This window comes from Seriola aureovittata, chromosome 10 (assembly GCF_021018895.1).
Source record: "Seriola aureovittata isolate HTS-2021-v1 ecotype China chromosome 10, ASM2101889v1, whole genome shotgun sequence".
NCBI lineage: Eukaryota > Metazoa > Chordata > Actinopteri > Carangiformes > Carangidae > Seriola > Seriola aureovittata.
The window spans coordinates 25,755,477-25,767,859 of NC_079373.1; the positions used below are offsets into that span (position 1 = coordinate 25,755,477).

General features: G+C 41.8%; 2 long non-coding RNA genes across 5 annotated transcripts in view; one reads left to right on the forward strand and one right to left on the reverse strand.

The window, feature by feature from the left end:
• Nucleotides 1-71: 71 nt before the first annotated feature.
• LOC130175827 (uncharacterized) lies at nucleotides 72-7,187 on the reverse strand. Its single transcript, XR_008828787.1, has 5 exons — nucleotides 6,905-7,187; nucleotides 2,871-2,920; nucleotides 2,384-2,504; nucleotides 1,700-1,848; nucleotides 72-457 (listed from the first exon to the last, which is right to left on the reverse strand). It is a non-coding gene; the product is annotated as an uncharacterized LOC130175827 (long non-coding RNA).
• A 4,675-nt stretch (nucleotides 7,188-11,862) lies between these two features.
• LOC130176660 (uncharacterized) overlaps nucleotides 11,863-12,383 on the forward strand; it is a 40,648-nt gene continuing 40,127 nt past the window's right edge. For all 4 annotated transcript variants that reach the window (XR_008828904.1, XR_008828903.1, XR_008828906.1 and 1 more), the window contains exon 1: nucleotides 11,863-12,318. This is a non-coding gene — a long non-coding RNA (uncharacterized LOC130176660). The remainder of the gene's footprint in view (nucleotides 12,319-12,383) is intronic.

Genomic DNA, 12,383 nt, shown 5'->3' on the forward strand with positions numbered 1-12,383 from the left:
TATTTTGGTAAAATCATCAGCTGGGAGAAAAGAAGCAGAGTGAGAGTCATTATTGCCGTCCATCCAGAAGACACAGCTGCCATTGTTTGTACAGTTCAGACTCAACACAACATGTTACAGTCAGTGCAGCAAACGACCGAATCTCCCTCCGGCGGCGACAGAAAGCAGCTGACAAGTCAATGCAAGAACATCATTTATTTATTCTATTTTTTATTTTGAATTAGTCTTATTTGCTCAAATCACAAAGAAACACCAGAATTAAAAAAATGGCTTCTCCTCCTCTGATGACAGTTTATTTGCCGCGTCACGCTCAGGACAACTCTCAGCTGTTTTGTCTCTCGCCATCGTGTCGTCATCACCGTCGCCGCCCAGCCAGGGTGAACACACAGGATGCCATTGTCCTCGCCTCCCGTCGTCATGACGACAGAGGGAGTCTGCCTCTCAGCTGGCCGCCTCACTGAACAGAGTGAACAGTACCACAGACAGCACACATGGAGGCTCAGTTATTCAGAGAGAAGTGGTCACTGATGGTTTGTGGTGTGAACAGGGTCCTGGTTACTTCTGGTTTGGTAAACAACTCAAACAAGTCTGCATGTGCTCACAAGTAGATGAACTGACACCTGAGCTGGTTCTTCTCTCCACATATTTTCTGTACAGGTAAACACATGTTCCAGGTGCAGCTGTTAATTTTAGCTCGACACATTGTCACTGTGAATAGTTTGAACTTCCAGTGTGGACTTGTGAATCTGCTGCTGAGAGAGAAAACATGGCATAGTATCTTTCTGTGTTAAAAAGCATTAAAAGCAGTATTTGCCAGCATTTAGCAATATACTAATTGCATGTTAGCGCTTATCATTTAGAACGAGTTAAGTAAGTATTTATTTGTAGGCCTCTTTGTCTACCCTGTGTGTTAGCATGTTGACATTGTTAAATTTAGAATCTCTTTGTGATAACTTATAGATTTTTTGACACTAATCATTTAGCATAAGCATGCTAACATGCCAACATTTGATGTGTAATGTTTAGCCTGATAGCTTATTAGAAACCCTAGTATGCTAATGTACGCATGTTGTAAACACTTTATTTATAATAATTCTTCAGCCTGTGATGTATATTTTTATGTGTGTACAGTTAGCACACAGTCACATGCTAATGTTTAGCATTTTAGCTTGTTAGTGTGGATCATTAATTTTATTCTATTTGTAATGTTTAGCCTGTTGGCTTGTTAGCATACAAATATTTATCATCATGTTCATCTGTAGCATTTTAGCATGATTTTTACTCTGGGGATGTAACATTTACATTTTAGCATGATTAAGGTACAAACATTTACATTGAACTGATTAGCGTGTTAGCTTTACTTGAACCTTAATAGTTTATTTGTAGGCCTATTAACCTGCATGCTATAATTCCAATGTTAGCATGTCAACATTGTTAGATTCAGAACGTCTAGCATTTTAGCATGTTAGCACTAATCGTTGTAACATGTATTTTAGCATGAGCATGCCAACATTTTACACTTAATTTCTGGCCTCTTAGCTTATCATACTAATGTTAGCATGCAAACATTTGATTTGTAATCTTTGGTCTTTCATGTTTAGCTCAGTTTAGTCAGTACAGTGATACTCTTACACTTAACATGTTAGTGTAACTAGCATTTTAGCTTTGCGGTATAAATCCTGCTGTTAGCTTGACTCACAATCAGCCACCAGCTACACCAGGATTCTTGATCTGAATGTCAGTGAACTGACAGATGTCTGAATGTTTTGTGCAGCTCCCATCAAGAACCTCAGAGAAATATCTTCACATAGCTGAATGCAGGATGAACTGCACCACTCTGATGTTTATCTGCAAAGACATGATGAGAGACAAGATAGATTCAAAGTAAGCATGACATTCAGCCATTTAATCTTCATGCTGCAGCAAGAGAAGTCGAAGACTGTGTCGGCGCTTCATGCTCTGGATGAATTCTCATAAAGATGGATCTGAAAAATAAGAGTTCTATTCTAATTTTACTGACACAAGATGATGTTTAAAAAAATCTTTCACTCTTCTTTTCCCAAGTCATTTAAGACAATATAATTTTAAAATGAACTTGTATTTATAGTGTTCATTCTCTTGCATAATGACATAACATTCTTCCCTAATTGTATTCATCACAGAATCACCTAGAGAGGAGTCTTTGTATGTAAACCACATTCTTCTCTAATCACTCGCTTGGCTTTGATTTGCTCTCTGGCACCAAACTTGCGTGTTTGAGTCTTTTGTAAATGAGGCTGGCGGCCCCAGTCGCTGCTCCAGTAATTAGACAGCCCCATTCATTCAGAAACAATGGGGCGACGGGTACACTGGGGCTCTGCTGCTGAACAAGCTGCTCACTGACCTTCTCCTAACTGCTCCCAGGGCTGTTTTCTGGGATGAAACGAACATCCTGGGAGGGCTGGAACTGCCGCCCCTGATTGGTGGACAGGAGCCAGGTTTCCGGAGTAACCGAACCACTTGTCCTGGATGGTGCAGATTTAGATAACTTTTTTTTTCTGCTGAGGTATTCAAACACCAAAACAGCCATAAAACAGTCATAAAATAAAAAGTTATGAGCATCATTACAACAAAATTTGCTGCCAAGTCACTATGTCTGCTGTGTGTTTCTGTCATTGGTCACATTAAGAGACAAAGTTTGGAATATACACCAGATGATTGTCCCTTTCCTGATACAATCAGGTTTCACTTTATTAGGTACACCTAGCTAAAACTAATGCGGCCTGAAAAATCAGTCCCGTTATAACTTCTACCTTCATGAATGTCCAGTTTTTGTTTAAACTGTTTTTAGGACGTGTTGTGTTGGAGGAAAAGGTTGATTGTTTACTCACATGACCTTTTGCACCAAACAAGGGTAAACCCGTCAACCGGTCACTAGTCACTGATCACATAAAATAAAATAGATAAAAGACACAATAAACATTTTAGTTCAATTAAAAGTATTCAAATTAAGGAGAATACACAGGAAGTTCAAAGTGACTTAAAGCACGAGACACAAGGTGATTGATATTTAGCCAAAAGTCTCTTTGTTGGCTAAACCACAGCCGGGACTCAGGATGTGAACCCATATCTCTGGAGTTAAAAATCCTGCCCTTTGTCTGACCACCATAGTTATCTATATATAACCTACTTCCTAGTACAGGAGACATGGTTGTGATGGGAGTAGTATCTCTACCAATAAGCAGCAGCCAAATCAGTACAGGAATTAAAAGAATCCAAACAGTAGCCGTACATACACCTGGTTGAATTTTATTACATGATGACAAACTCGGACAAACCAGTTGATGACATTTCAGATCCAGTCATTCTCATAAAGACTTTTTTTTTTAAAAACATGTCTGATACTTGTGACGGGATTCGCCTGAGGGAGATGTACAGGTAAATCAACAATTCTACCTGAAGTTAGCCTCCAACTCCCTGTGAGGGTCACACAGTCCTACACACCGCTCCATCCAGGATCTCTGCTGGTTCCCTCCATGTTTGTTTTAGAACAAGAACACTTAATGTTGGGCGTTCTCGCAGGATTTGCTGGGTCAGAACTCCACTGGTTATTGAGTGGTTCAGTGTTTTGTTTATCGTGAGGTTTATGCCTCTTCTTGACTTTTCAAAGGCTAAATAATCTGTGCAGGTTGGTGGGAACGATATTAACGTGTGGTTCGTGTCTTTACAGTTTTCATCCAGTCTTCAAAGAATCTGGACAGAACTCGTGAAGACGTCTCCTCTGGACCAAAGTGTTGGACTGATTTTGGTCCTGGATTCTGAATGTGGCGTTCAGTCGTTCATTTCTGACTCACTGTTCTTCTCTCTCGTCTGCAGCTGACAATGTTTCTGCTGATAACCAGCTGAGTCTCTGCAGCAGCTTGTCGTACCCTCGGGTGAAGGCTTTTAATGGTGGTTGAGCGCGGCAGCTGCTGTCAGAGAGGTACAGTGAGCTGATTCACTCTAAAGACCCCCCCCCCCCAAAAAAAACGTTTCACATCCTATCTGTCTTGGCACAAAACAAACAAAGTGAAACTGTGCAGTCTGAGGTGCCACCTCCTCAGTCTGCTGCTGAGTATCACATCCAGAAAAGACCGAGAAGAGAAACTAGAGGCAGTTTATGGAGTTCCTGCCACACGAGAGGAGATGTGATGTTACAGTGTTTCTGTGTTTGTTTTGCTCCGGTGTCTTTATTTATCACAAAGCTGCAGAAATATTCAACCCAGACTCTGAAAAATCACAGGAAACTAAACTAACCACCAAGGAGAAAATACATTAAGCAGATACAGGGGAGGAGAAATACTGCTGATCTACTACTGATCTAACATGACCCACTTTTACCAGCGTTTTTAATGGTGATTTAGTGCCTTCACAGTTAATGTGAACAGCATCGCCAGTGACTGAAAAATAGAAGATGAGGAGGACAAAGTGAAAAAGTTCATAAAAACTGAATATAAGAACCTTTATTTTGAAGTTGTGTTCCACAGTGTAATCTGAACGCTTCCAACTGACTTCAACAGCTAGCCTAGCTCCCGCTCCCCCAGCTAGCCTGAGCAACAACAACAACAACAACAACAACAACAACCTGTCCCCCTCACTCTCAGCCAATCACAGGGAGGTTGTCTCACACCTATCGCTGTCACAGGTAGCTCTGATCACTGACAGGCTTCACAGCCTCTAAGCAGAAACACGCCTTCACTGACAACCCGGAAATCTCAGTATCTGCAGTTAGGAGCCGTTTCTACGAACCTAACAGTCTTAACACAGTAACACAACAACATAACAGTCACTTGAACGTGTCACCCGGTCCGTTATGATACCGACGTCCTAGTAGTGAGCTAAACGTCAGTTAGTCAACCTGATATTCATTTCCAACAAGATGTAACGTCTTTCTGTAGCGTTGTTAGCATGTTAGCATGTTGACATTAGCATTTAGCTCAGAGCAGAGCCGTTAGCATGGCTGTATCCTTGTTAGGACTTGTAAGGCTTGAAACATCTGGAAACTCACGAGAAAACAAAAATATTTCATGTTCAAATCAGAAACAGACATTCATGAAAAAGTGTTTGTGTTGCTTATTTATGCTGCAGTTTCTGTGGAAAAGACAGAAATCGAGGATCGGAGGACAACAACCTCTGAAGCTGGATCATTTAATACGGTAAATCTTCACTTTTCATGTGTCTATTTTATTCCTTATTTCTCCTGCTACATGAACCTGTTAAAATCTTAATGAGAGCGCACGAGAAGACGAACAATACGTCAAAGATTTCACTCGGTGTTTGAGGTAAAAGGCCCAAAAAGTTTGTCAATCTACGAAGAGACTAATGACTGTTACGTAAATGTTCTTGGCTGAAACAAACATGGCGGCAGCGATTGTCAGCAGCATCCGAGCGTCAGGCGAGAACATTAATGTGTGTTTAACCCCTCTGAGAAATAGCAGGGCGAAGGGTCGGGGATAATTATGAGGAGAAAAGTGAAGGGGGGGGGAGAGATCTGAGAGCTCGTCCGTCCAATTAACACCGTGAAAGAGCCTTTTGACGAACAGCGTGAGTCAGCTTCCATGATGTATCTGCAGAAGCCGGGGTCGTTTGGGAGATGGCAGCCCGGCTGTTGTTGCTGGGAGCAGATTTCTAATTGTGGGGGGGAGGTTGGTGAATTCCCTTAGTGAAGCATCGGTCTGGGCAGCGGGGCGTTCAGTCACAGCCGGTGACCTAGAAATGTTGCTGCAATCCCCAACAAAGGAGGAGAATCGGGACAATAAAGCTCTTATCCCACCACCACAACAGCTTCCATCTGACAGAGCAGATTATACAGGCAGGACCACGGCCGAGCCGAGCCAAGCTGGGCTGGGTCGGACCAGGCTGCACCAGGAGGAGGCGGTGGGTCGTTTGGCAATCAGCTGCTTGGGTTTGTTCCTTTCCTATGGGGTCACCAGCAGCCCATAAACTCTAGTTATGTGCTGACCTTTCCTCTAGGTGGATACACACCTGCTCTGATTTCACTGACCACGTTTTTTATTTTCAGTCTACACAGCAGTTACATTTAAATTTCTTCATTTATAAACTTCATGATTTATGAATCAGTATTTCCATTCAATATTATTCCCTCCTATTAATTAATCAGTGATCATCCCTCTGCTCAGTAACGATGGTCCAGATAAACCAGGTGGTACAGATGGTGTAGATACCATCAGCTGTTCTGCTGCTGGAAAACTTTAAACATCCGCTGTTTGCATCCGTTAAATGTCCGTCCCGCTCTTCAATGAATATGAAGGTCTTATGAATATTCAGTTGCATCATCCATCATTCAGTTTAGTAACTGCTAAAAGTTTCAAACTGATGGTTTACTAAATCACTAGTTATAGAACTTCATCATGATGTGACATTAAAACGTTGTAGAAACGTTGTTGCCAGTAAAGACGTCAGTGATGAGTAAATTGGTTGCTAGGAAACGTCTGTAGGACCATCCAATCACAAGCTGGAACATAACCACCACAAAGAACAGTTTATATGGACGTCCTTTGAGGCAGAAATTTTTTCACATGTGAAAACAGGTGAATTTTTTTTTCCTAAGATTGTAAGGCAATTGATTTTTTTTTTTTTTTGACAGAATCATTTTTCTAAATTTTGTTTGTTTTTATTTCATCCATGAAAACAAGTGAATTTAAGTTTTTTCTAAAAGGATCATTATTCTGTTTTTTGTGTTTTTTAATTGTTTTTCTTTCATCTGTGAAAAAGTGATTTTTTTTTCACACATGACAAAAAAAAAAAAAAACTAAAATAATAATCATAATAATAATCCTGCTTCATTGTGTTTGGAGGCCAAACAATAAATGAAACTTAACTGCCAGTCCTTTGTAAAGGTAGGTGTGATAAACATGTTACTTACACAGAGAGATGTTTGAATAATCACAGTTAGGATGAATCTGTCAATCAGTTTATGGCCTGCAGCCTCGAGAGCTGATCAGTGGTCAATACTTCATTAGTACCAGAGAAACCTGAAGGTTTGATTCATCTACAGGTCTGCGTCTTCACTTCCTACACGAGAGAGCACAACACAGAAATCAACCAGTGGTTACTTAGATGTGACAACATTAATATTAATATGACACTTATTTTGTTCCTTTCCTCTGTCTTCCATTGCTTTAATCTTCTTCTCATTCCCAGAGACACGATGACAGATATACGGTCTGTTCACACTCCACCTCTGCCGCCACAGCTGCTCACACACTCTGGAGGCAGTGAAAACGAGTGTAGCCGGTGACACAACCCAGCGGGATCTCCTCTCTGTGAGCCGCAGGTCACAGCAGAAAACCAGGAAGAGATCCCAGACATGAAATATTCATAGAGCGCACGACAACAGTCCGGCCGTTCATCAGAGTCACTCAGACTCCGGATTCCTCTGAGAGACCAGCTGATGCTGACGAGTCCTGAATATGGATGAGAGGACGTGAACCGAAGTCCAACATGTGTCGCCACATAAAATCTCACTGTGCTCAGGAATTCATTCATTCGCTCTGAACAATGAGTGTGTTTGAGCACCGAGCTCTGCTCACACACACACACACACACACACACACACACACACACACACACACACACACACACACACACAAAACGCGTTTTATTTCACAATGAACACTGTATTTACTCATGTGACATTTTACTCAGTGCTGTTTATTCACCGTCACACAGAGGCAGGCAGATGTTTCCGGTCTGTGTGGCGCCATTTCTTTTGTCCTGTTTCAGGTCAGTGATGAAACGTCTCCGTCAGGTAATGAGGAGGGACACTTTGTTTCACTGGCTCGCTCCACATGAGATATTTGTCTGTTAGAAACAGTTTAATCATGTGTTTGTTTGTCTGTTTGTTGACGGTACTTTTATGTGCAAGTCCAAGACAGAATGTCTTGATTTGGGTTTTTTATTTTTTATTTTTAAATTTGAAATGTGTCTAAAGAGACAGTAAATGTGCAGACATCATGTTGTACTATTGATCACTATATTAATATTGTAACATTATTGAATTTCCTGCAAGGTCATGTTCGCAATCTCATATTTTAGATTTTGTTCCTGGTTTCTGTGTTTATTTTCATCTACATATTTTATCATCATCTGTCTTTCTATTGTCTAATTTCTTTGTCTTTCTATTCGCTCTTATTTTAATGTTCTATTTCATTTTTTTTTATTATAAAGAACTTTGAGCTTCATTTCTTGTATGAAAATCATATGTGATGAAATTGAAACAGTCTCTTCTGCTGTGTAGGTGCAGAGCTCCGTGTGATGTGAAACAGGAGGAGGAAAACGTTTCTGACAGAAGAAATTGAAGACAGAAGAAAAGGCTGCTGCCTGGAGGACGGAGAGCCGAGTGTGAAGACACAAACAGGCACACAGTCAGTACGATCAGTGACACTCAGTCTTACGCAGCCCACACGAACACAGCGTCACATCCCGCTGCAGGAAAACGCACTCTGCAGATTCACGTTCAGATCACCGTGTTATCCGCCGTCTCTCCAGTTACTGGCCGCTCTACACCCGCATTCATCCTCAGTTCAATATAGACGTTCTTTATAAGTGTTTTAAAATGAACTGAAATAAAACACACACAGACACAATCACTCCATCTCCGCTGTTTGGAGCCACGGTAAAAAAAAAAAAAAAAAAAAATGATGGTTTTGAAATGAGTCGACGCAGCAGAAAACAGGAAGTAGTGAGTTTACTTGTCGTTGTTTTTAAGGACGAGCTGAGTGAGGTTTGAGTCCAACAGTCTGAGGTCGTCGAGCCCCAGAGACTGAACTTTATTCATTCAGGCCACATGAATCTGGTCTGTGTTTGTGTCGGAGTCATGACTCCAGATGTGAATGAAGCTTCAGTAGCTGCTGAAACTGGAGGAGAGTGAACACAAAGAACCAACACCCCCCCACCCCCACCCCCACCCCCCGCCTGTTATATGCCGGATTTGCATTGATTGCACATATTATTATTCTGCATACTTATTCGTCTGATTCCTCTTCCGTATAGAGATTCATCGTACCTTCTCGAAAACCCAGCTGTCACGAGTTTGAGGCAAGTATGGGTAAGGGGTGGACCCAAATTCGGAGGAGGAACCAGTGTTAAGGAATTTATTAACAAAACAACACATAACGAAACACACAACAAATCTCATCACCAACAATGAAACCACACGGACAAGACAGAGCAAGGGCTTTTTAAAGGAACAGAACTTATTACTATGGAGAACAGGTGATGAAGCAGACACAGGTTGGACACATCAGGGATGATTAACCAAAGGAAGCAAAACTAGAACTCAGACACTGGGGCGACATGACTATCAAAATAAAACAGGAAGTGCATGGGGAAACAGAGCACAAGACAGGGAAGACAAAACTAGACACCACAAACACCCAAACCAGAAACACTCAAAACCCAGAACAGAAACCCAAAACACAGAAAACCAAAAACCAAGAAAGTCCAAAAAACCAAAACCCTGGAGCCTCCAGGCTGAGACCATGACACCAGCGCCCGGCACAGGGCCTGTAATGCTCGCACCTGTCTGGACAGAAACATGTACAGGAATTTCACGCTACTGTTCGCAGGTGTTTTAGTAAATCCTAGACTATCCTGCCTCACACAGTATGCTCATATGTCACTGAGGTCTTTTGTCCAGATTAAACACAGGTGTTGGTTAAAGTGTTGATTGGTGAGCTCTAGAGGTGCAGGTGTGGACAGTCATGCTAGCTGTTTCCCCCTGTTTCCAGTCTTTATGCTAAGCTAAGATAACCAGCTTCTGGCTGTGGCTTCATATTTACTGTTCAGACATGAGAGATTTTATAATACAACTCTTACCAAGAATTCAAATAAGCACATTTCCCAAAATGGCGAACTTCTATTCAATTCAATTCAGTTTCATTTGTATAGCACCAAATCATAATACACATTATCTCACGGGACTTTACAGGATCAGGTCGAGACCTTACTTTATCAGTTCCCACAAAGAGCAGCACTCGGTGATAAGGGTGAGGAAGAAACCTCCAACAGAGCTGGACTCGGGGGCGCACATCTGCCTCCACCGGTTGGGTTTGAAATGAGAAAGAGGGGATGGGGGAGGAGAGAGAGAGAGAGACCGTGGACGGCAGTATATACTGTTGATTGTTAATTGTAACAGTGAAAATAACAGTTATACCCACAGGTAATGTTCTCCTGTTTAAATGTCAGACAGCAGACTTTTTGTTGAAAGGCTAGTCTGATTATAGACGCCGTGAGAAAGAGTCATGTCTCCCACGCTGCCACTGATGACGACATCCTGCAGGACGCTATACGGTGGTTCAACCTGGCAGCAGATAGAGGAAGCTCAAAAAAGCGTGGAACTGTCAGCATCCTTACCCAAGAAGATCAGCCTGCTGTTTCACGTTGAGAAAACGTTTTAGTATGCAGACTCCCTGCAGTTCTTGAAACAGGTTCTTACATTTAAAATCCAAAAGATTTTCATTAAATAAAACTTTTTGATACAATTTATGGTTGCATTTAATTTTGCCAGTAACACCTATATTCCACATGTATTTACAGTCTGTAATGTCATTTTTTAATAGAGGATTTCATTGTTACTAGCAGAGTCCATCTTTGGATAATAACTGTGTAAGGCACTTACAGAAAACTGCATTTATGTTCCTCAGTGCGACAGTTTGAAATGTTCTGATAACTCTTACACCCATAATGAAGCTGTATTAAGTTACTACAATACAAACCCAATTTCCCTACTTCTACTGCTTCAGTGAAGGCATTTAACTGTAGAATTGTTTTATTAATATTAATAAAGGCAGACTGGTTAAGTATTCAAGCTTTTATAGAGCAATCCAGGTGTTGGTCAGCTGGATTTTAGATTTCTGCAGCTATATCTAGCCAGATGAGTCATTTTGAATAAGGGATCCAGAACGGGTCTGGACTGAATTAACCGACTTCATGGACATGTCCAAATCAGATCCGGGCCGGATGAGCTGCCTCATGAGTGGATACGGATGTGGTCTGGATCCATAATCCTCATCCGTTCTGGAGCTGTCCCGCCGTGCAAGTGGACCGATCCCGACCTTTTTTTTAGATCCATTCCGGAGCCCATGATACCTCCAGGACAGATCCAGTGCGGTGTCAAATTTGCTATCAGGGAGGTAAGGTAGGTGATAAAAGTTCGATCTTAGAAGCGGTCGTCTATATGGGGATATAGTGGTATAGCTTTATTGCACATCAGCTTCTGTAAGTGCATGTACATGTGTGTATACATGACTTGCTGTGGTTGTTTGAAACCATCAGTGTGAGGTTATTTTGGCGTTCTGACAGCTTCAAAAGGCTTTTTGAGGGTCACCTGCAGTGATCGAGGTCAGTGTCAGGATAAGTCTCTAGACATGAATGAAACTGAAAGTAACGTCCTTTGTGCAGATTGAAATGTGAGGAGTGAAGTACACGCACCAAGCAGCAGGAACATTCAAAACTTTACCAGGAATGTTCTAGTACTTTTAATGTTACCCTCTACCGGCACATCTTCCAAAATTGTGTCATTAGTTCTGCTCTTTCTTGTTCCACTTAATGCGTGATATAAAAATATGATCAACTAAGCGCAGCGCAGTCACCTGGATTTTAAAGTGTGTTTTGTATGTATGCTAATCAGGCTGCGCGGACTCCGTGACGGGATTGGTCGGAGCAGAGAGGAGGAGCCTCCCATTCCACAGCCGGCTTCCCCTATTGGTGCAGACCCTGTCAGTCCTCACCACAGCTGCAGCCGTTTAAACATCAGAGTAAGAGAGTTTAAGAGCCCGGCCGCATATCATTAGTGGCGGCTGACATGATAGGTAGCTCGCCTCTGTACCGCCTTTGTGAACATTTGTGTGTTTTTTGTGATTTGGTTTGAGATGCTGGTAGTGATTGTTGGGGACTGTGCTAGGTTTAAAATTCTGATTGTTAACACCTGGTTTTATGTTGCTTCTCCTTTCCCCTGGCTGGATCATAACCTAAAGACTAGGAAGACGTTGTGCCATGACTAACTTTATATGCGGACGCTGTGAACTGAAACCTGGCTCTGTGAGCAGTCAGTAAGTGAAATACTCCGTAAGTAAAATTTCCCAGTCTGTTTTTTATCTTCTTTTCTTGCAGAAATCAACTGCCCGATACTGGATGTAAGTCCCACAGTGTCGGAGGTTTTCCTTTCTCAGCAAAGTGGTTCTACAAAGGGTTGATGCTTCATGTGAACAGTGCCACATCTACTGGCCTGAATGCAAAATGGGCAAAATACAAATGTTTGTGCATCACAAATTGAATGTAAGTATAAGGGAAAAGCATGATTGTACTTTATATTCCAAGCATAGATTTATATACTGTCAAAG